We start from the raw sequence: 22,370 nt of genomic DNA, 5'->3' as shown, positions 1-22,370 counted from the left end.
TGATCAACTGAACATAGAATTTATTAGGGTCAGAATGCATGAATAGACTCTTCTCAACAGAAAGATAATTCAACAGCAATCAATTTATAGAATTTAGTGCAGTACTACATTTCAGCAAAATGCAACTGAGAACATCAGATAAATTATAGTAATTTGTTTTTTAAAATCCATTAAACTATCTCTTACCTCTGCAATACGTATCATACATGCAGTTAAAGAAGTTAGTAGGGAAAAACATGATCTTCCTTCCCCATGCTCTGCCCATCCATCTTCCAGGAAACCACAGGCTGCTGCCGCCCAGACTTGGCATGAGACTTCGAGGCTGCTGCTTTTCCCCCTACATCATAACCGATTTCAAATGGTGCTAGACAAAAACAGACTCTGAACACCAGGAGAAATCGGTCAGCCTGTGTAAGAGATGGGCCAGTGGTGCTCCCAGGGTCTGCACCTCGACAGTCCAGGTGGCAAGTCTGATTTCGGGTGCCCCGCAACTGACGGGGAATACTCCAGGGCATCCTCTAAGAGCAGACTGACGGTGCTGATGTGGACAAAATGGTCCTCCAGGTGTACTGCCCTCTCCCCTGCCCCATGACAACCAATACCCAATACATTGTTATCCAACAGAGTATGACAACTGCCACACTCAAAGGCCCTACCAACACATTCATGCTGGTAACGGCTGCTAGGAGTCTACAGAAATAGCATCACAACCTCTGCCCCTGCTCAAGCCACTGTGTTTATTTTAAACACAACCCCCTTCCCTACTGTCACTTCTCCCAAAACCCAACAAACTCAAGAGTGTATTTTGTTCTTCAAGTTCTTCCCTGGACTTCTCGAACAGACTCAAGTGGCAGGAGGAGAGGAGCCAGTCCCATGAGCAGCAGTTCCTCTGCAGTCCACCCTTGGCTGTGCTGCAATTCTTACTCCTAAAACACTGATTTCAAATGGTGCTAGATACAAAGATGGAAAAATCTAAGCCACCATGTGAAACCAGCTTCCAGAAGAAGAGGATCTCAATGAAGAAAGAAGGGAGATTCAATCGGAAGACCCAGCCTCTGCCCTGAGGAGAAATGTCTTCTTGCAGTTCTACTTGTGATATGACACAGTGCTCCATGGGAAAGGCACAAAGGAGGTTACACAGTGCTGCGCAAAGCAACATGAAAGTCACAGCTGATGCTTCAAATAGATGAGAGCAATACAAAACTCATTAATTCTAGGTTAATTCTATTTAACTTCATACCAGTCACCATAAGTTATTATATATGATGAAATAGCCAAAATTATCATTAAAATACATTAATATTTACATTCATACTTCCCTGCATTTGTATAGTATTTCACAGTATACAAAGTGTTTCCAGATATATTCTCTTACTTCATCAGGACACAAGCACCCTATCTGCCTGTGGAGTGAAGCTCCAGCTGCTACACAAAGGTGAGTTTCCACCTGGGCCAGGGCAACTCTTCTATGTGTCTTATTTGAGAAGAGCATGCGTTCCTCCTTCCCACCTCTTATGTAAGTATCAGAACATTCAAACATGACCCCGTTAATCTGCAATCTTATTTAACCTCTGATGTGACTTAAACTGGTACCCTATAATTGTATTAAGCAGATAATCCTCTAACATAAGAATTGAGTTTTATTTTCAAACTCTGCTTGAAAATAAGATTTGCACACTGTATTCCAAATTAGATTTCCCATCTCCTTACGGCATCATCTTTTTTGGTTGTCTGAAGCTAAGAAAATACGTGTATTTCCTCTGATACCATAACCAAGAGAAAAGAGACAGGGTAGAAACTGTGTATTTTAGGTTCCCTACCAATTATTCCGGCCTCCAGATACAGGCTTATAATTTTTATGGTTCCTGGCACTAACAGTATGTGTTGCTAGAAGGAGAAGTAAGAAATAGAATTTGAACATCAAAAGTTGTGATATTTAATTCTCACAACAGTCGTATGGGGCAGATATTATTCCAATTTTTGCAGAAGAAATTCATCCTTAATGAGGCTAAATAACTTGTCTGCAGTCACACAACCAATAAATGCAGATCCCAGGTCTAACTCCAAAGACTGCGTTTCCACCCTTGTACCCACTGCAGCCTGCTCCATAACTTGACTGTCATCTCATTTTGTTCTTGAACTTCATTAAGAACAAAACAGGGTGGGTGGGGCAGGAAATTCCTAGGTGATACTTCTGCACTGATTGGGATCATACTGACTACATAACACGTTATACTTAGGTGGAGACAGGAGCACGATCTGGGTTCTGCGAAGGCTGGGTGGTCTGGGGCAGCTTGCTTTGTTCTTCTGCTCCTCTAGCTCCTCTGCCGTCTTTCCCCAGCATGGCTGTGGCTGTGGGAAAGACGCCAAAGATGAACCTGCAACAAGCGATTCTGTCACCAGCACTAGGCTCTACGGCCCATGGTGGGACTTGCCAGCCTCAGTCACAGGTGGGAGAGCCGGGGCAGATATGCACACAAGGGCTCTCACTGATGACCACTGCAGCCAACACCTGGGGCTTGTTAACCAGGTAACAGCCTGGTTGTAAGGTCAGGAGTGAGTGTTTAAGGACAGTTATTACTGGGAGTCCAAATCCTGTAAAATGAGGGGATTTGATGAGATTCTCACTTTTCCGCTTTTCATTTTAGCCACTCTTCCTTATCAACTTCTAGTTACCAGTATCCACAAACCCCCTCCTATAAGCCCTCACACAGGTGTTCCGCGGTGATCAGAAAGCACCTCCCTCCATCGCAAGGCCCTGCTTAAGCTGTTGTCTCTTCTGGAATATTCTCCTTCACCCTCCCTTAGCTACCACCCCTCAGCCCCGCCCCCACCCCCCACCACTCCAGGGAACTTCAGTCATCCTCCCCTCAGCTCAGGAAAGCCTCCCTGAGTCTAGCCCGGCTTGCTAGAAGGTTAAGTGGTCCTCGCCAGCCTCAAGTTCTTTCCTTTAGTAGCCACTTATCTCACTTGGTCATCAGTGTGATTATTTAACGTCTCTCCTGCTACCCGTAAGGGACCATTCGGAGTCCAGCAGAGGGGCTGTGCATAGCAGGGGGCCACTGCCACTGAGGGAATTAACAGAAGCCAGAGTCTGGGTCCCCACTCCTGGATTCTAAAATTTAACTCTTAACTCTCTGGAAGAAGAGATAAGAAGCCATTAACAATGCATCACTTTAATTAAACACTCTAAAAGAAGTGGAGAAAAAATCACGTTAGTATTGAAATCCTTTGCCTTTCCAATTCCACTGGTTAAAAGGGGTCCTTCAGGTCTCAGCCCTCCCAATAGAACCAGTTTTCTCCTCTCAGAGTTAGCTGAGCAATGACTCTTCGCTGAAGCCAGCTGGTGGCTGTTCCCTGCTAGGAAGCAGCCAGTTAGTTTGACAAGGGCTGGAAGGGGCTTGCTCTCCTTGGTACCATGCCTGAAGGCCACCTACACCTGTAAGAAGGCAGCCCGTGAAAACCCCGGCCTGCTGCCATCCAAGGAGGGTGACGGGTTTTACCCACCTCAGCCTAATGACTCCAAACAAACTGGCCGAGGGTGAAAGCGTTGGCATGGCTGTCTGGGGAGGAAAACCACCCACCCAGAAGGGTGGGTATGTCAGTCTTGTGAGTGCTGCCATGCAGGGAAAAGGTGTGGGAGCTATACTCCAGCCTGGTCCATTTCTGTCCCCACATTCTACCTGGAGGTTTCTCCACCTCACACCAGGCATTCATCTGCCTAGGCACACAGAGAATCAGAACACAATGGTTTTAATACCTGCTTGGCCCCAACTCTGAGAACAGGGACCTGCCACTTGCCCTGAATAGGCCTCAGTGTCTTCACATGTAAAGAGAGGAGGCTGAGGTAGGCTGCTCAGTGGGCTCAGGCAGGAAACCTGAGACAGAGAAGTGGTAACAGCAGGCAGCAGAAATACAGTGTCCTGGAGTGGCCGTACTTTGTCTAAATGCATGCAAAATCAGATACATTAAAATAACCCTAGCCAGGTGTGATGGCACACACCTGTAGTCCCAGCTACTCAGGAGGTTGAGGCATGAGAACTGCTTGAGCCTGGCAGGCAGAGGTTGCAGCAAGCTGATACTGTGCCACTGTACTCCGGCTTGGGCTACAGAGTGAAACCCTGTCTCAAACCAAAACCAAAACCAAAACCAAAACCCGTGCAGGTCAAACACATCTGAGGGTTAAATACAATCTATAGGCTGTTGGTTAAAAACAGTTTGGAGATGCAAAGACAGCTTCTGCTTCATTCTGTAAATGATGCTTTGTCTTTAAAGCCTAGCATGGTACGTAAAAAATAACACCGGAAGAAAATGGGAAGGTGAAGGAATTCTCGTTTCTGAAATCTACAAGCAAACCCACTGAACAAACAGACACTGGCCCCCAGTTGCCTAACCCTGCTTGCTTGTGCTGCGCTACCACACTGTGTGCAAATCCAGAACGTGGGAAGGTTCTGCCAAGGCAGCGCTAGGTGCTGAGTCACAGCTACTTACGTGACTGATGTGTGTTCCAGCCAGATGGGGGGAGCCGGAAGCCAAGCCCAGATGGCCATCTTCTTTCCTCTGGGAATGCTGATTTCAGGGCTCCTGGCAGTAAGGAAGAGCTCATCTTGGTAAGAGAGGGGCCTGGGGAAGGCTCTTTTGTAAAAGGGGAATGTCTTGCCCTCAAGAGACAGTCCCAGGCCATTGCATGTATAAACTGAAAGGGCAGCCCAGCTTCCTGTCATTCTAGGCAGCAGCCTGGACATTCTGTCTTTAGCTGCCGGGGTGGGGGCTGTGAATCAGAGGGAAGGGTGACAAAAGGAAGGGTATACACATGAGGGGCCAAGGGTGGGCAAGAGGGAGCATGGAGTTACTGGCTGGCCCAAAGTCCCCAGAAACCTCCATTAGGCTCTTCCTTTCTGGCAGGGTGGCCTTCAAAGGAGGACTCAGAACCCAGGGACCACTGCATTTCCCAGGCCCTGAGCCCCAGTGTGGGAACCACATCCTCCAAACCCACAGTGCCCCTCAAACTGCCACTCAGGTAACAACGCAAGAAGTAACAGCCTTCCAAGCCTATGTGGACCCAGTATCAGTTTTTCTGGTTTCCCCTAGGTCAGAGGTATGGAGGTCTATGTTCCTAGGCAGCTGCACTCCTAAAAGTTCAGTTTTCCGTCCATCCCTTAACACTACTGACAAAAAAGCCTAGACTCAGTCCAGGCACAGGGCCCCTGGTCGGGATTGCTGGCTGGATAGGAGGATGCACCAAGGTTACCCTGCCCCTGGGATAAGCTTGGGGGACAGCAAAAGACAGTGGAGGGCAAAGGGAAGGAGGAGGAGTGGAATGAAGACTGGGGCTCGGTGTCTCCACATCCCCCCAGTAGAAGGGCTCAGCTCTGGCACAGAAGGATAGGCATGGCCCTGAACTGCTTTCAAGGAAGCTAGTGCTTTCCACGAGAGGAAAAATGAGCATACCAATGGTCTATTACACAAACACAATGCCCACCACAGAGTTCACGGGTCCAAACCAATGCAGATCCAAAGGCAAACCAACACTGCTCCCTGGTCATTCCTAAATTATCTGCTTGACTCAGTGAAGATGGACTCAAAAGTGAAACCACAGTCTCAGGTGAAATCTAACTCTGGAGGTAGGGAAGGAGACGCCCCAAAGCCCAGCTTCCGCACCTCCCCAAGGCAGAGCTGGTGACTTCCTCCTTCAGCCACCAAGAAGAAGTAACTAACAGACGCAGTATCCTACCAGGCACCACATTCACAAGACGGCATGGCTGCTCTCGCTGGGAGAAGCACGTTCCTGTTCCCAAGAGCTCCTCCAGAGGCATGCCCCAGCCTCTGCAGCACAGCCTCTGCTCCCCCCTGGAGGGAGAGCACAGCATCTCAAAGGAGAGAGCATTTCAACAAGTCAAACACCTTCCCCAGAGCAGAGCACAGCCCGAGGGGGGCACCAGGAAGCCCAGGGTGCTTCCTGAACTAACCTCTGACTGGCAGTTCTCCCCAGTACCTGGGCACACACCTGGTCCACACACATGGACTGGGCACACCCTGTGACATGACGTGGTTCCACTTCCCTAATAGAAGGGAAGGAGGCTGGGCCAGACAGAGGGTAGGTTGGAGTCCAAAGCCAACTGCGAGCCCACTTTCTCTCCTTCTCCTTTGGCTGGCCCAGCTGGTAGCTGCACCTATGGTGCTATTCCAGCCTCATTCTGCTATCAGGACCTCTGTCTGCCAGGCTCAAGAATAGTGAGTAGCAGAAGGGAGGAGGAGGAAAGAGGAGAAAGGAGGGAGGAGAGAGGAGGAAGGAGGGTAAGAGGGAGGGAGGGGCTCGGGAGAAGAGGTGGAGGAGGAAGTTTCACAGTCTAGTGCATTCCCATCAGATCAGAGAGAGGGGAACATGTGCAACTTCCCTTTTCAAGCGTTTCTCTGCCCCCCCCTTTTGTTTCGGTTCCTTCCCCTCTGGCCTGGGGATGGTGCGGCTAGTGGGCTATGCAGGGGCAGGCGCCCAGGTACCCAGCCAACTGGGCTCTCGCCCGGCTCCATCTCAGGCCTGGCACGCTCCCTCGGGCCGTTACCCGGCATGCCCTTCTCCTTGTCAGGGAGGCCGCGCCCTCTTGTTTTCAAAGTTTTATAACAGTATTGTTTGTTGTCCAGCAGATTAAATTCTTTGGAGGCTGGGGAGTGGGGGGAGGGTGAGTGACAGAGAGGAGGAAAAAGAGAGGAGAGAAAATACAAATCACTTCTATTAGGCCCAAAAGATTAAATGAGTTCGCTTAACACAAAGTCCACCTGTCTTGAGAGAGGCTAGTGGCCAGGAGCCTGCATTCCCTTCTTCTCTGTCTGGGCTTGTCATCTCTGGCCCCCTAGCAGGGTACGTACAGTCTCAAACTTCCAACACCACTCCTTGGGTCAAGGTGAAAAGCAGTACCAGCTAATAAGATTGGAAGATGCATGTGTGAGCACCACCCACCAAGCAGGACACATGACGTGGGGTCGAGCAGGTCCCTGCAAGGACACTCTTGACTCTCATCTCAGGCATCCGGCCGAAACAGTACAGGGCTACGGGGGAAGGGCGTCTGCAGGCAGCTGCCGGAGCCCTTGTCTCAGAGATGGCTGGTGCCTGCTGTAAGCCAGTGGTTTGTTTACATTTGAAATCAAAGTCACACATTCATTGATGCCAATGACACTGGAAGAACTGTACCCCAAGGAAATAACACAACTGCATGCATAAATAAATATTCATGTAGATCTAAGGAATAAGAAAGAGTGGGAAATAGGAACGAAGAGAGACAAAAAGTCAATATATAATAAGCATGATCTTACAGACAGGGCTCATTTCACCATCCTCAGCCTTTCAGGACTTTTGATGCTAAATCTGTAGGTGGTGATGACACAAAAGAATATATGATTTTCCACATTTAATACAACTCTCATTTAGCCACTAACTGATTTATTTCAGACTCTGGGTTACCTCTAAATAGTAGGCCCATTTGAACACATCCCTGTGTCTTTAGTATAGCATGCAACGTGGCTCCCAGAGTTGTGGGCCTGCCCTGGGATGTTCCTCTCCCACCTCCTACCTTCTTCCCAGCAAACTATGTCTGGCCCTGCGTCCTCTACATGGCCCTCCTCCCTCCGCATCATAGGATTAGAGCAGCTCAGGGCTCTTTCCTGGAAAAGATGAGGGACAACATGACTTTCTCTTTTTTTATATGCAAGTAACACCAGTTCCTTAAGATCAGTGCCAGAAGTTCTCTCTGCAAAGAGAAACAAGGTCAAAGTTCCAGGCTGGATGCCTACACTGGTGTACCCTGCCCATGTATCCCCTCAATTCCATCCAGCTTGGGCCTGTCTTGAAGGCAGATGGGAAAGATGGAGAGAAATGCCTGCTCTAGATCCTGGCACCCAGACCTCATGCTGTTCCAGGGACCATCTCAAAGTGCCACAGACTCTGGACTGGGAGGATCCTGTGGAAGACACCCAGTCTCCTACCTCAAATAAAGAAGCTTCATCTTTCCTCAGGAACCCTCAGCAGAGGTGATGCACAGTTCTCTCAGAAGTCTAACCCAAATCACTCTCCTTGCTGAAATTCTGCCCATTCTCTTTTCCATCCTTCAAGTGAACAGAATGAACTGGGTCCAACATGGGTCCAACATGACAAATCTTCACACATGAAGCTACAGAAGGCTTTATCCACTAAAACAATTCCGCTGTGGATTCCCCATCACAGGGTTTCTGTATGAGCCAAGGATGTATTCCGGAAATACAAAAGGACGGACATTCAGAGACACATATGCATGCTGCCCTGTCCAGCCTCAATTGCCCTAAAGGAATATCCACAGAAAAAGTCTAAACCATCGTGGCTAAATCAGCTGTAAATAAAGATAAACCATTATTTCCCCCTTCATACAAATTCCAGGTCTATTTAAACAAAGGTCACTCAGAGGGCTAACTGGCCAAGAAGTCCTGCTGTCCAATACTGTGCCTTAGCAGCCCTTATAAAGACTGGGGGGTTATGCTCTGCCTTTAAGGAAAACTGACACCCATGAGTTCTCTTACCCACCTTTCTCTCTGTGGGTAAGCCCTACTTTTTCAAGTCAATCATGAAGGAGACACTCAGAGCTGAAGCCAGTCTTTGTAGTCCCTTACTTTACATTGTACATTAGCCAAGGCTTCCAGCAGCCGCTGTACATTAGCCAGCAAACAGGTAGCATACACACAACATGCATGCTGGGCAAGGCTCAGGGCATCTCTTACAAGTGTGTTGAAAAAATCTCAAAGACCCCACACTGGGCCTCATCTCTAAGTGAGCTGCACTCAGATGCATGCCTGTGTGCATAGGCATGAGGTGCCATACAGATGTGTCACAGTGGTTTGATGCATCACATATTCCAGAAGCTTCCAAATACAGGAAACCTCTCCAAGAACACATGGTGAGTGGCTGGCTTCCCAGCCAAGAAGTGCAAGCCAGTTCTCACAAGAGCTCCAAGAAGTCTGAAGAATCAGAGAGTTGGAGGACCTGGACATGCTGAGGTTTCATTTCCCATTCAACATATAGAAAAGGAATCTCTAGGCCCTCTAAGGCCTTCAGAAATTAAGGAAACTGCCAAAGACTCCACTCCCCTACTCCTGTCGCTGACCCACTAGTCAGAACCCCAAGAAAATGACAGCTGAAGTCAGAGGACCTGAATGGGAGACCCGCGAGAAGCAGCTACAAGCAGTTAGATCTTGGCAGGATGGACTCTCTGGCTGAGTTTTACCAACGACAAGGATAAGACCACCTACCCTCTCAGGGCTGTGTGAGGACCAAATGAACCAGCAAGTGTGAAAAGAACTATGAGCTGACACGATGGTTATTACTCAATTCCTCTCTTGCCTGAGTCCTAGCCCAGATCGCTGTTTGCTATTCCATACTGGCAGCGGGGTGGCACTCAGCTATTATTAATCCCAGGTAAACATCCCACAAAGCGGCAAGCAGATAGTGTCTTGGAGAAATGTAGCTATTTTAAAACTCTACATTCTGCTTAGCAGATTGCATGATGTGCCCCCTCAGCCCCAGGGGCTCCTACCCACACAGCCTTGCAGAAGTGGTGTATGTCTGGGAGTAACACTGCCGTGGAGAAGCTAGGCCAGAGTCCCAGCCACTCCTAGCCCCAGTCTGGCTGGGCCTGGGACTTTTGGCTTCCCTGTATGTGTTTTATTTTGCTATCTTTTTAAGCGTGACTCAAGACTAAAAAGCCAAAATGGAACCAGTGGCTCCGAGATATTTTTAAAATTTTTTTCATTGTTTCTTTTCTAAATTAAATTTAATTTTTTAGTCGAGGGCCTCAAAACACACATGAAAAGAGAAGGCTAAATATAAAGGAAAACTTCCTGAAAGCAAGGGGCACAGACTCTCCCTCAACCCACAGCTGCATTCTCTCTCCAGGGTTTAGGGCCAGACAGGATGGAGCATCTCTCCCAGAGCAGGAGAGCAAGGCCCCCAGCAGCTCCCACATAACCCCATCTCCAACAAGCCTCCCAGGAGAAGCCCGTAGCCATGTCCCCTGCCACCCGGTGGATCCTCATCAACACCTTCGCGAAACCTCCAGCCCTCTGCTTCCACTTCTGGGAGGTTCTTTAAAATCTACCTCCTCCCACCCACCCACCCTAATTCTAACCGTACCTCTTCAGCTGCTTTGAGACTGGTCATCAAGATCCCTCCCCTTCTCTTGTGGAAACCTGGGCCTAGTTTTCCTCATCTTGAATTACTGGCTAAGGAAGATCTCCATGAACATTCAGGGAGGCCCCAGGATAAAGCTGGAACCTCCAAAGAGATTCTGATTCCATCCCCTCATTTCACAGATAATGAAACTGGAGGTGAAAGGACGAGAGTGAGTGAGTTTTTACCAACAAGAGCTAGGACCAGAATCAAGGTCTGCTGACTCCTCAACACAGAGCAATACAAACCCCACTTTCCTGACCTTCCTCCTCCCTGAGCACCCCCAACTACACTACCTCATCCCTGTGCAACTTCAGACCTCTGGCAGCAGATGGCAGTGTGTGCAGTCTGATGGGTCAGCTGTCCATGATCAGCCAAGGAGCGAAGAATCACATGGCCTGACTCGCAGGTCCGCTGTCTCTTCCACCAAGTAAACAAGTCCCGAGCCCTGGAGCTACATGCGCTGAACACATGACACATGCCTGCCCTGTCCCCAGCACCACCAACCTGCCTCTGCCTCTCAAGACACAGAGCTCAACCAAGCATCTGGCACAGGTCACTTCTCTATGCCTGGTGCCCATCCCTTCCCTATCGCGAGACCATTAACTCTGGGAACGGCTTGTCCTGGCAGGACAGGCTAAGTTCAGAACCAGCCCCCTGCAGGAACATTTGACCAGTGGCTCGGCAAAGATCTAACCTGCATGTTTCCCTGTGTTGCATGGCAAGTATGGGGCACAGTGGCCAGCCCGAGAAAAGAAGTCAGCTGATGCCTAGGAGGGCATGAGGCGGAAAGCCAACGGCAACCGTGGCAGACAGGAGAGAACCGGTCTGCTGGAGACCAAAGGCTTGACATCTACCCCACCTTGATCCCTGACTCATGACAAGTTCCTGTAAGCTATGGGGACCTTGGATGGATTTCCCTAGGAAAAAAGAGGGGGTTAGTTTGTGCCGGTCCTAACTCCCTGAAGGAAAGCTCAATTGATGTGGCTGCAGGTGGCTGAGCTCCTAAGTCTCTAGATTCCTCTGACTATCATCTGGATTCTCCTCCTTATGTGTGTGGGGGTCCCCCTTTTCATCCCCACACAATCTCCATAGATGCCTATCCTGTACATTTTTGAATTCTTTTTAAAAATCATTATTAGCGGTGTCTCTCCACACTAGAATGTATGCCCCAGGAAAGCGGAAACTTGACTTTGTTGAGTTCTGCATCTCCAGCGCCTGGCACGGCCCCTGGCATATAGCAGAGGCTCCATACACAGCAGCAGACGCCATGTACTGGCCTTACTCAGCTCTGCCTGTCCATGGCTACCAAAGGGCATTTGCGTCTGCCCTGCCTCCCCCAAAAGGAATGTGGCACAACTGTCCCCAGTGACTGGAAAGTTCCTCTGGGTGTCTGCCTTTTCGCTCTAGTTCACATCAGTCCCCTGAGGATCTTAGTTCACAAAAATGTCTGACTTCAGCCCAAAAGAGTAAGGAGAACGTAGAGGCTTTGGAATAACAAGTGCATGCATTTAAATCTCAATAACCTCACTTACCAAATACATAACCTTGGGTTAAGTCACTTAATCAGTTTCTTTAACTATAAAAGGGAAGTGACCCCTATGTCATATGGTTGTTCTGAGGATGAAATCAGATAAGGAGAGGAGGGTCCTTAAAAAAGGTCAGTTTCCCTTGGACCAAAAACTCTGATGCCCATCTCATAACTTCATGCCTCATTACAGACCCTGATCGGGGCACCACCCTGCCTTCAGTATCAGACACTCAGATGCAAATCCTTCACAGGAGATGTACACATCCATCCTGGGCCACGATAGGCAGCCCTCGCTGAGCACTGGACTTGTCCTCCCACACCCTCCTGGACTTGCTCCTGTGATCTAACCACACATACCACCTTCCCACGTGGCTCTATCTGCCTCCACATCCCCAATCCATCCCCACAGGCTTGACACTATGGCACCGGGCTCTGCACAGGCCATGGGGCCCTGGAGGTGTTCTCTGGCTTTATCAGTCCACGAGCAGTTCTTGGGGAAGGAGCCAGCAAGAAAGCAAACTCAGTCCATGCTTTCCTCACAGTCACTCCAAGTCTCAGAAAAGCAAAGCAAAATGAAGGCCTCCCACAGACAGCCAGCTGGTAGGGAACGGTGGTATCTCTTACATATCTCAGAGGGAGGTAACATGCCCAAAAAAAGTGACCAGCACAAGGTACAGATCCTCTCTAAAGCTGTAGCTGCAGCCTTAGGGACACTCGAGCCAGGGGACAGAGCCAAGATATGCATTAAACAATTCACAGAGCTGACCGGACCAGGATTCAATGGAATAGAGAAGGTGCTGACCAATCAGGGCCCCTGGCAGGGCCTCTCCCTCACAACTCCCAGCCAAGCCATACCACCTTGGCTCCAGAGCCACCAGCTCTGTTAACCTCTGCTGGATCCCAGATGGAAAGGCCCCATGCTGCCTCCTGGCTCCCAGACCTCAGAAATTCAAAGGTCAAGAAAAAAGTGCCAGATATGTCGGCCCCTCTCTCAGGGGATACCAACTGTTCTGCTATCCTCATTGGCAACACACAATGCCCCATGTCATGTGTGTAGAACCCAGGCTGGTGAGCAAGGAGGAAAAGAACCAGATGAGGGACAAAAATAGGAAAATCAGCAGGGAAGCACCAATCCCAATTCTGGAAACATCAGAGGCCACAGAGATAACTGCATGACCAGGAGCAAAACCAACCTCCCCTTTACTTCCCACCCTGGTTTTCCCAATCTAACCAAGGACAGGGCTATTTGTGGGAGTGGGGGTCACGAAGAGCTATGCCCAGGGACGCACTGCACATGTGAGGGCTGAGACTCCCAAGCACAGCCAGCAGCCAGGGCTGGCCAGACTCTAGCCAATACTTCTTGAGGGACTTGGCTCTCTCCTTTCAGTCTCCCCAGCTGCACCCAAGTCGGTTATCTCTCCACTCCAACACCCCCTGCCATCCCTCACTGCAGTACTGCTGGAGGGCTGAGAACTGTCAGGGTCCTTGAAGGAAGAGACACCAGATTCTTCCCAACAGCCCTGGATCCCTCAGGCTGCTCACAGCCAACCTAGAGACTCATCTCAAATGGACAGAGGAGAATAAAAAATAACAGGAAGCAGAATTGGTTAGTCTTCCCTGGATAGCAACGGGAGCAGCTTAGGAAGACGAACCCCCCATCCCCACCGAAACATATGAGCAGAGAGAGGCGACCACTGTGTGGCCAGAGGTAGGATCCCATAGGTACCTCCGAAAATTACCCAGCATAATTCCTTTTATCTTTAGAGCCCAGACCAATCTGCTGTTGGCTAATTTCAACTGGCTTTACTGGCCAAGAATGCTGTAGTCATCTACTCGATAGGAGAGAGACTTCCAAGTGATGTGCGGGCACCAAGAGTCTGCTTTGTGAATTGTATCAATGATGCCACTGATCTCCCCGATTCTGCAGGCTACCATCATTTTTCATTTTTAATCACCACTGCTATTATTGTGACCGGCAACAAGTGAGGCAGAAAAAAAGCATTTCTTTGTCAACTTCCTAGAGATGCTTTGCAATGGCTTACTGGACCAGGGTTTTTTTTTTTTTCGTTTTTTTTTTTTTGTTTTTAAGGCAAAGGTAATGAAGGCCTAGAGGAAGAAAGTGGCTCATTCAAAGAAACCCCCAAATTAGGGAGAGTCCCAAAGCTCACTGCTCAGCCCAGTCCAAACTCTAGACCACCAACCTAGACTAAGCCCCATCAAGGCAAAATGTATCTAGAGTTAAGACAGGCTATCCACTGAGACTATACAGGGGAGAGAATCCCCAGGCACCAGGAAGGCTCCCAGGATTGCAGAGGGGTTAAACCCAGAACCTCTTGCTGGATGCTGGAGCCAAGGAGAGTTTCTATTCAGTTACTGTGGGAGGCCCAAATGATCTGCCAACTGCCACACCCAGCAATACTACCCAGCTATCTCCCACACGTCCGCACAGCCCGACCACTTCAGCTGCCCATCCTGCCCCCAACCCTGTGCTGGTTACTAACCCCATTCACAGAAAAGCCAGAAGGAGGAGAATGCAAAAAAGAGAACAATTGTTTGGGAGATTCTGAATGGAGACGTCTGAGGATTCCCCAACGGAATAAGAAAATGGTGTTCATGGGAAGGAAGGAGAATGGGGAAGGCTGGAGGGAGCAGCCCACGCTGGACTTACCTGGGAGGTAGAGAGTGGTTAAATCCTATTTCCTTGCTGCATCCAGTTTCCAGTAAGCAGCCTGGTGATGATTCACTGACAAGACTGGAGTCATGTGACATCAGTCAGCACTTGTGGTCACAAAACCACAAAAATTGGTGGCTCAACAGCACCTATGAGAGGAAAGAGGGGAATATCCAACCCACCCTGCCCTGAACCAGCCAGCACAACATGCTCACCCACCACCAAAACTCCTCCAGAGGACAGCTGAGCCCTCTCTGCCCAACTGGAGCCAGATCTCCAGAAACCCCAAACAGGGGTAAGGATGAAGAGTAGACACAGATCCAGGATGCCAATCACTGTGTTTGCCCTCATATATCCTAAAGAAAATCAAAGGGAGGAAGAAGTGGTAGAGGAAGGCAGGGAATGCAAGAGGTCCGAAAGAAGGAAGAGAGAGGTCAAAAGACATCCTTGGGCAAAGCATGGCAAACAGGAAACCAGGAAGAGAAAGCGGAGGCTGGTCTTTGATGTAGGGCACAACTGTACCTTCAGCCATGTCACATGCCCCTAGCTTCTCTCCCTCTAAGCTCAATATTCACTGGAGAGCTATCAGCCCCTCTGGCCCTCATCCCACATCAGCACCTTCATCTAGCATGACCTTTCAATCTATCAGCATCTGAAACACAGGAGGAAAGTAAGCAGCTCTGAACCAGACAGACAGATACAGATACACACATACATACATACACACACACACACACACACACACACACACACACACCCCTTCCCAGAATAAAAGGCCCTTGGAGATGGCTCATGCTCTCTAGGTTCTGGTTCTCTGATAGAAGTGCTCCACTCCCACAGGGGAGGGCAGACATGTCTGATAAGAATTGCTTAGCACAATGCTATATATAGTCTAGGTTCCTACCAGCCTGGAGATGTGGAGCTAGAACTTGGCAGAGAACCATGCTAGGTGCTGGCAAGGACCATCCTCCCGCTGCCAGCCAATGGGGAGCCTCATTTCCCGGCTGGGGGCCGTGAGGGCACACAGGGTCCTTCCAGGCAGCCCATTAACACTCCGCACTGAGGGACACAGGCGGTTGGCTCTGTTTTAGGGAAAATCAACTGCTCCCAAATGTGAGGGGGATGTGTGGGGGCTGAACAGCAAATTCTAGCTTCTCTGCAGCTATCCAGTAGCATGAGAAAATCAATCTAGTCCTCTCTTCTGGAGGACTAAGGGCGGGGTGTGTGGGAGAAGAATGGAGAAGGCATAGCAGGTGGCTGGGCTCAATAAACATCTATCCATTTCTGATGTTCGAAGAAATAAAGGAATGTAAAAGAATGCAGATGAATACTTACTGCAGAGAGCGGGGCTGCCAGGCATCTCCTTTTTTTGTTCCAAATACATGCAAGTGAGCCACTCTATCCGGCAGTATGATGGCTGTCTCCGGCACACTGGCACCATCCTCAGCTGAGCCTGAGTCGCCAAGAGGTTGTCACCCACTCACAGAGCAAGCTGCGCTCTCCTGAGTCCTCTGTGAGGAAGAAGAGAAAGGAAGACAGGTGGGCTCAGCTCAGAGAGCCAACCAGGCAATGAATTGAGCAGATTCCAACCAGAGTCCCATCTGGGGTTAGTATGTGGCTCTGGGTTCATGACCCTCAGCTGCTGTCCACCAGCCAATGAAAGAAGCAAGACAATGTTGGGCAAAATGACATGGGACCTATGTCCTGGGGAAAGGTCAGTGACAGCGGATACAGGGTCTGATGAAGGAGGACCTGTTTACCACCTCTTTCAGAAAACGAACCTGAGGGACCACAGAGCTGCCTGAAGCCCGAAATCCAGGCTCTTATCATATACACAGCTTGGGACAAAGAAAATGAGACAGGAAAGGTTCCAACGTCCATATACATAAACAATCTTTTTAGGGTAAGCTGCTCTCTACTCAGGTGCAAAACATGACATGAAAGGGCTGTGTCTGCCTTTGCACTCTGAGTGGGGATGGCTAGTTCCCATTCCCTGCCCGGCTTAACTCTCTCATGTGACCTCCGTCACATCTCCCTGCCCTGCTCTGGCTCCCAAGGCCCAGGAGCCACTCCTACCAGAGATCCCAAATGAGTCACCCTGGGAGGTCCTTGGAGAGAAGAGGAGGTGCTCAGTGGCAAATGTCACTGCTAGCATCATCCGTGGGAAAGCATGAGACTGAAAAATAGTACCCAGCGAAAGGAGGGAGGGGACGCGGACCAGGCTGTCCCTCATCCTCATACACAATTGTTTGCCCCTCTGCCCCATGCTCCCACTGCGGTGGTAGAGGAGAGAAAGGCGAGGACGGCTGGGCCGGCATTCAGTGGCAGTAGAGGTGCATCTTCGCTCTCCGTCGCAAGAAGGCGGGGCGGGGCGGGGCGGGGCGGGGCGGGGCGGGGCGGGGCGCGGGGATCACGCGCCTATAGCGCAAGGTTGCGGCATCGAGAAAAGCCTAGAACCCACAGCCGCCATGATGACGCAAACAAAATTAAAAGGGTCAAGAACTCAAGGCCCACTGTTTCACCTAAGAAGAAAATGAAGAAGATGAAGCGGAGAAGGGAAGCTCTGATTTGGGTCAATATGGAAAGGGGAGGCTGACGGAGGCTGCCCAAGAGCCGGCCTTTAGCTTAGTGACGGCGACGCGGAGCCGCCATCTTGAAACGCCGCCCGGCAGAGGACTCTGAAGACGCCACAGCCACGCCACAGCCCCACCACAGCCACTTCTCCCGGGGTATAGGTGCGCCCGCATGCACTGATGTCGGCCTGGCCCACCCCCACCCCAAGAAGCGAATAGCCCTTCATTCAAGGCAATGACCACCAAGACCATCACAAACAGAACTACGGTGAAAAATCCCAGAGGACTTCCTGGGCCCTAGGACGATGTCTGTCATCTGGGACTAGTGGGAAGAACTCAAAAAGTGACCCTATTTGCCAAGCTCATCTAATAACACACACAGCTATTATTTTCTTTTCAGACTCTAAAATACAAGGGTTCCCAGAGCCCTGCTGAGTTACCTGGTGTCGCCCCCATCCTGATGCCCGGGCAGTGGCCGCCTTCTCTGTCCAGCCCTCCCTGAAAATGACCCCAGGCTAAGGATCAGCTCAGAGCCCCGAGCTGTTTTTGCAGCTTTCATGTTGACAGAACATCCTGGCCACTCTGCTGAGAGCTCCATCTCCCGGCTCCCGATACACTGAGTCATCTTCCAAAGAGGAAAAAAACAACAAAGCAGCCGTCACCAGGGTCCCCATTGCCGTCGACTGACGACTCACTGGCTGTCGTCACTTTCTGCTCCGCGGCCCCCGAATCGGTAACGAGGGGCTTCAGGGTGCCCAGCTCCCCTCCCATGGGACGCAGCAGCATCAGGAAGCAGGCAGCCACTGCTGAGATTCAGAAAGAAGGGAAACTAACTGGCATCAAAAGACTCCCGGGAAAGCTCACTGACCCTCCCTCTGCTGTCGCCAGCCCCCACCACTCCATGCCACAGCATGTTCCTGATGCAGAAGTAAAGGGGTATTTACGCTAGGTGGGGGACAGTACCTCCTTGCAGGCTTGAGGTGCGCAATGCCTAGGTTACCTCCTCCGCGCCCCTGCTGTGACACTACTTAGGGCACAGGAGCTCCTGTCTCCCCCATTTCTTCTCTAGCCCTCTGCTACACTCCCATTTTAAGTCCCTGATAAACCACTGGGCAGGGATGGGAACCTATCTGCTGCCAATATATTAGACATTTCTGTATAACAGTTGTAGTAGCTCCATCTCACTGAACCAGGACATGAAAACTTAAGAGAAATCATATGACTTGTCTAAAGTCATTCAGCTAAGAAGAAGCAGGATCACAATGAAAACCTAGGTCTGTCAAAGTCCAGTGTCTCTGCTCCCTGCTCCCTAATTCTGGAGCTTATTCTGGCTTTGAAGATGCTATATCCCACTCCACCTCTCCCTCCTCTTGCACGAGGAAGGCAACCAGGATAACTGAGTCAGTTAATCCATCAATTTCAGCTACAAGAAAAGAGCCATCATCTTGAGTGAACCTGACCGCAAAGGAAGAGGAGAAAGTTAATGACAGTGTCAAGGAACAGTGTAAGGGACCCAGACCATGGACACAAGACTGACCAAACTCCCTCAGAGCATTAGGGACTTACAAAATTCCTTAAATAGGCACATTTTGGGGATCTACTTCATAACAGGCATCTTGTAAATACCAAGAATTCAGAGAGGAAAAATGTAAAGGCTTTGGAAGACCAGGGTTCTAGTCATGACCAGACCACTTAGTAGCCATGGGATGCTCCTCACAGGGCTATGGAAAGAAATAAATGAAGTAACTGCAGGGAAAGTGTCTAACTTGGTATCGGTCAAACAGAAGGCACCAAATAGGTATTTGTTTTCCTTCTCCTTTCTCTAGACTCCCTCCTGGAGCTCCCAATCTGATAGGTGACATAAGACTTATACACAAAGAATAACAACACAACAAAAGTACCATAAAAAGGGACAGACTATCTTGAAGTTTGGCCGAAGGGGCAAGGGTGGTTATGAGAACTGCTTCTTGCAAAGGAAATCAGGAGAGGTCCATGGAGAAAGTGAGACTCCCACAGGTGGATGCAGAGGAGAGGAGGCATGGAAAACATCACTGTTGAAAACAGATAGGAAAAGCAAGAAAAGGAAGTTGCCTGGTTTTGTTGGAACCTGTGGTCCACCAAGAGAAACTGAGAGAAGTAAGGCTGTACAGGAAAACCTAAGGCCAGTTACGGATAGCATTGAGCATCACGCTAAAGGGAAGGAATTTTACTCTGGAAATGATGAGAAACCATTTTAAGTTTCTGAGCAAGAAAGACAAGATGGCCGCTGCACGCAGAAGGGCCTGGAGAGAGGGGGAATGGGCAGCGGGGAGCCTCACAAGAGGACTACAGCTGGAACCATGGCACTGGCAGGGGTCATGAAGGAGAAACAGAAGACAAACAGTAAGCAGACAGGACCATCCGAACAGATCCTCAACGCTGCCATGTACCTCACTTCCCTGTCCCCACAGGGAGGCTGCTGGAGACAGAGCCTATTTGGGGAACACAAACCACGGGTCTGACACGTCTGAGATGAGCTGCTGAGCCTCTGCCTCCACTCTCATTCAGACACTCGGCTTTTCCGAACTACTCCAAGCATCAGGCTGATGAGGACATGGGAAACTCACACTCTGGCAAAGCCAGGCCCAGGTGGTGAACCCCTACCCAGATGCCTTCCACCTGAATCCCCACCCAGGACTGTGTCCAAGGGTGGGACTGGGCGGCTCTGCCCCTGGAGCCACCTTCACTGCGGCAGCCACCACTGTGCCCGCCTCTGCTGTGCTTTTGCCCCCCCTTCCCCTCCTCCGTCATAGCCCCCGCCCCCCCGCCCACTCTGCGGAACTGGCACAGCAGGACAGAAAAACCAACGCCACCATGTCGGAGACCAGCAGAAATGGCTCCAAAATGGCAGCTCATCAGAGGAGTCCAGAAAGATCATAAACCCACCCAGGAAAAGGAGGGGAAGCCAGTGACAAGGGGAGTAAACTGTCAAAACTACCTCCCAACTAAGTCCCCCACAATCATCACGTCTTTTCCTTCAGAAACATCCTCTCAAAAATCAGACGGGACATGAGTGAAAGAAGGGTGCCACTCCCTCCACCAGAGAGGCCCTAGGGGTCATAGGTGGTATGGGGCACTCAGAAGGATGTTCTGTAGCCTCTTCCCCAAGATGAGGCTAGAAGACCACCACTTTTGTCCTCAAGCTTAGCTCCTGCCAGTAACTAGACAAGAGTTAGCCCTCCCAGGGATTGGAGACCTTCACTGCTCCCCAGTCAGACCCTCCCCAGCTCTATGGGCCCTGGGGAGCAAGAAGGTAGGGTTGCAAGGAAGGGCCGAGAAGGCGCGTGCCATGCCCTCAGTTATGTAATAAGAAGGGCGGTGCTCGTCCTAGGCCAGAGACCCAGGGCGCACTGCGCTTCCAGATGCGCAGTCACGGGTGGGGGCCACCGCGCATGGCGCAGGTCTTGGTAAACCCCCTCCCCACAAATGTGAGACCTGCGACAAAGACAGGTTAGAGAGCCGGGACCCTGATTTTTCGAGGCCTCCCTCCCCCAACCAAAGGCGAACAGCCTGCTGCCCTAGTTTTATTCTGATTCTCCTCATTCCCTAGACTGACAAACCTTTCTAACCCGGGGCCTCCAAACCTCCCGTCTCCCGCTGACTTTTCTGGAAATCCCACCAAATACGCAGTTTCCAAGCAGTTTCCTGGGGTCAGTCCCCCATCCTCACCTTTCCAAGCACCACGTAGTAGTAGTAGCTTCCAGAAGGCAGATCTTTCCCATACTGGGCTCAGCTCACAACTGGCTCTTAAGGGCCTCTGGACAGCCCCGGACGTCAATGCAAATCTGTTGTCCCCAGGGAGTAGCCCAGAGTCAGCAGGAAGCCCAGGGTGGTGGCAGTATCAGCAGCAGCAGCTCTGCCCTACCTTGCCCATGCGTTTCCAGGGGAGCCAAGAATTATTTTGCCGCAACACCGAGGTGTGGCTGATTGGAAAATTCCCTTTTCCAACACCAAACTACAGAATAAATATTTTTTTCCAATTTGGTCAACCCTCTGCATACCCATCTCCCTAGGATTCTTCCCTCTAAATAAAAAGTTTTGGGAGCCCCGAGCTCTTCCTCCTTATAGTGCGTGAAATTTTAAAAGGCATAGGAAGAGGCTTCAACTGGGCAGTCAAAAGCAGGCATAGACACAGGAGCCTACGCACACCCCTAAAGAGATTTTAGAAAGCTGCTGGGCTTCTCCCCGCTCCCCTTTAAGCAAGTGAAATGCAAATTCAGATTTGATACCCTGCCCTGAGCCAATCAAAAAAAGCTTTTCACCTGCCATTGGCCCACCCACCAATCAGAGGAAGTGTCTGGAAGGAGAGCCCTCCCCTGGCCAATGGAAGGCCAGCTCAGTCACTTAGTTAATGATGCAGCAGTACAGGGAAGGCCATCACATGTGAACTGGAAGGGAGCCAACATGGAGACACAGAGAGCGCAAGGTAAACAACTTTCCAACGCCAAAAGGATGACATTTAATCTCTAAATGCTAGCTTCCCTTCTCAGCTCATCCTTAACCCCTCTCAGCTGGCCACAGAGACCCCAGGAGTCTCACTACCTGTCCCCATAGAGCTCCTAACCAGATGCAACAGTGACTGCGTCACCATTCCCCACTTTTCCCAACTACGCAGTGACAAACCTACCAGCTTTACCCCACTTCTCCCAGCCCACACCCCACCCTGGCCACTCAGCTCCCCACCAGCCTCAGATTCCCAGGGCCAGACCTTCCAATAAGACAACCCCTGGGAAAAAACTGTCCCTCTGTCTTCCTTTTGGCACTTCTCACTCCCCTACCTTCCACACAAGACCTGCACGTACAGACAGATGGACGCTGACACCCAAACAACTTGGAGAACCAGTCTGTCTGTCCACTAGAAGGAAATAGGGTAAAGGCTGGGAGGTCAGGTGGGAAGCAGGGGATGGTTCACTCCTCTCTCCTCTACCCTGGTCAGGCTTGAGCAGCTGACACTAGGGAAAAGAAATTAAAGTGGGAAGAAACCCTCCCTCAGAGAAATAAATAGCAAAAATCGAGAAAGAAGGTGAGAAAGACAGAGCACCCACATACACAGAGACAGCGCCCCTGATCCCAGCAAATACATACGTGGGGGAAGAAGGGGGTTACGCCATCAAGTCCTGAAGCCCGTCGGACCACCCATCGTCGCCTGCGCAGACCCAAATCTCGGTCCCGCCGTAAGGTGCCGCAGTCCCGAATGTTCCAGAATTTGGTCCCATCAAACCTTCCACTGTCGCCCCGCAACCTCTTGCTCCCACCCCTGCCCCCCACCACCACCCCACCTCCTCCCCGCGGGAACCGCCCGTGCCACCTTGCGTGTCATCTCCTTAGCCTAGGCTACCCAGAGGCCTCTGGCCCCGACAGATCTCT

The 22,370-nt window shown here is 50.4% G+C and overlaps 1 long non-coding RNA gene across 2 annotated transcripts; it reads right to left on the bottom strand.

Annotated features, from left to right (window-relative positions):
• On the bottom strand, positions 1-21,175 carry LOC112631377. Of its 2 annotated transcripts, XR_003121114.1 has the most exons (6): positions 20,673-21,175; positions 17,405-17,589; positions 15,727-15,902; positions 14,389-14,540; positions 4,492-4,584; positions 1-1,143 (listed from the first exon to the last, which is right to left on the bottom strand). It is a non-coding gene; the product is annotated as an uncharacterized LOC112631377 (long non-coding RNA). The 2 variants fall into 2 exon arrangements; XR_003121113.1 differs by lacking the exon at positions 17,405-17,589.
• Positions 21,176-22,370: the final 1,195 nt, after the last annotated feature.

The sequence above is a fragment of the Theropithecus gelada genome, chromosome 1 (assembly GCF_003255815.1).
Source record: "Theropithecus gelada isolate Dixy chromosome 1, Tgel_1.0, whole genome shotgun sequence".
NCBI classification, from domain to species: Eukaryota; Metazoa; Chordata; class Mammalia; order Primates; family Cercopithecidae; genus Theropithecus; species Theropithecus gelada.
The sequence above is the reverse complement of the archived record's forward strand: the minus strand, read 5'-3'. Positions and strand labels throughout refer to the sequence as shown.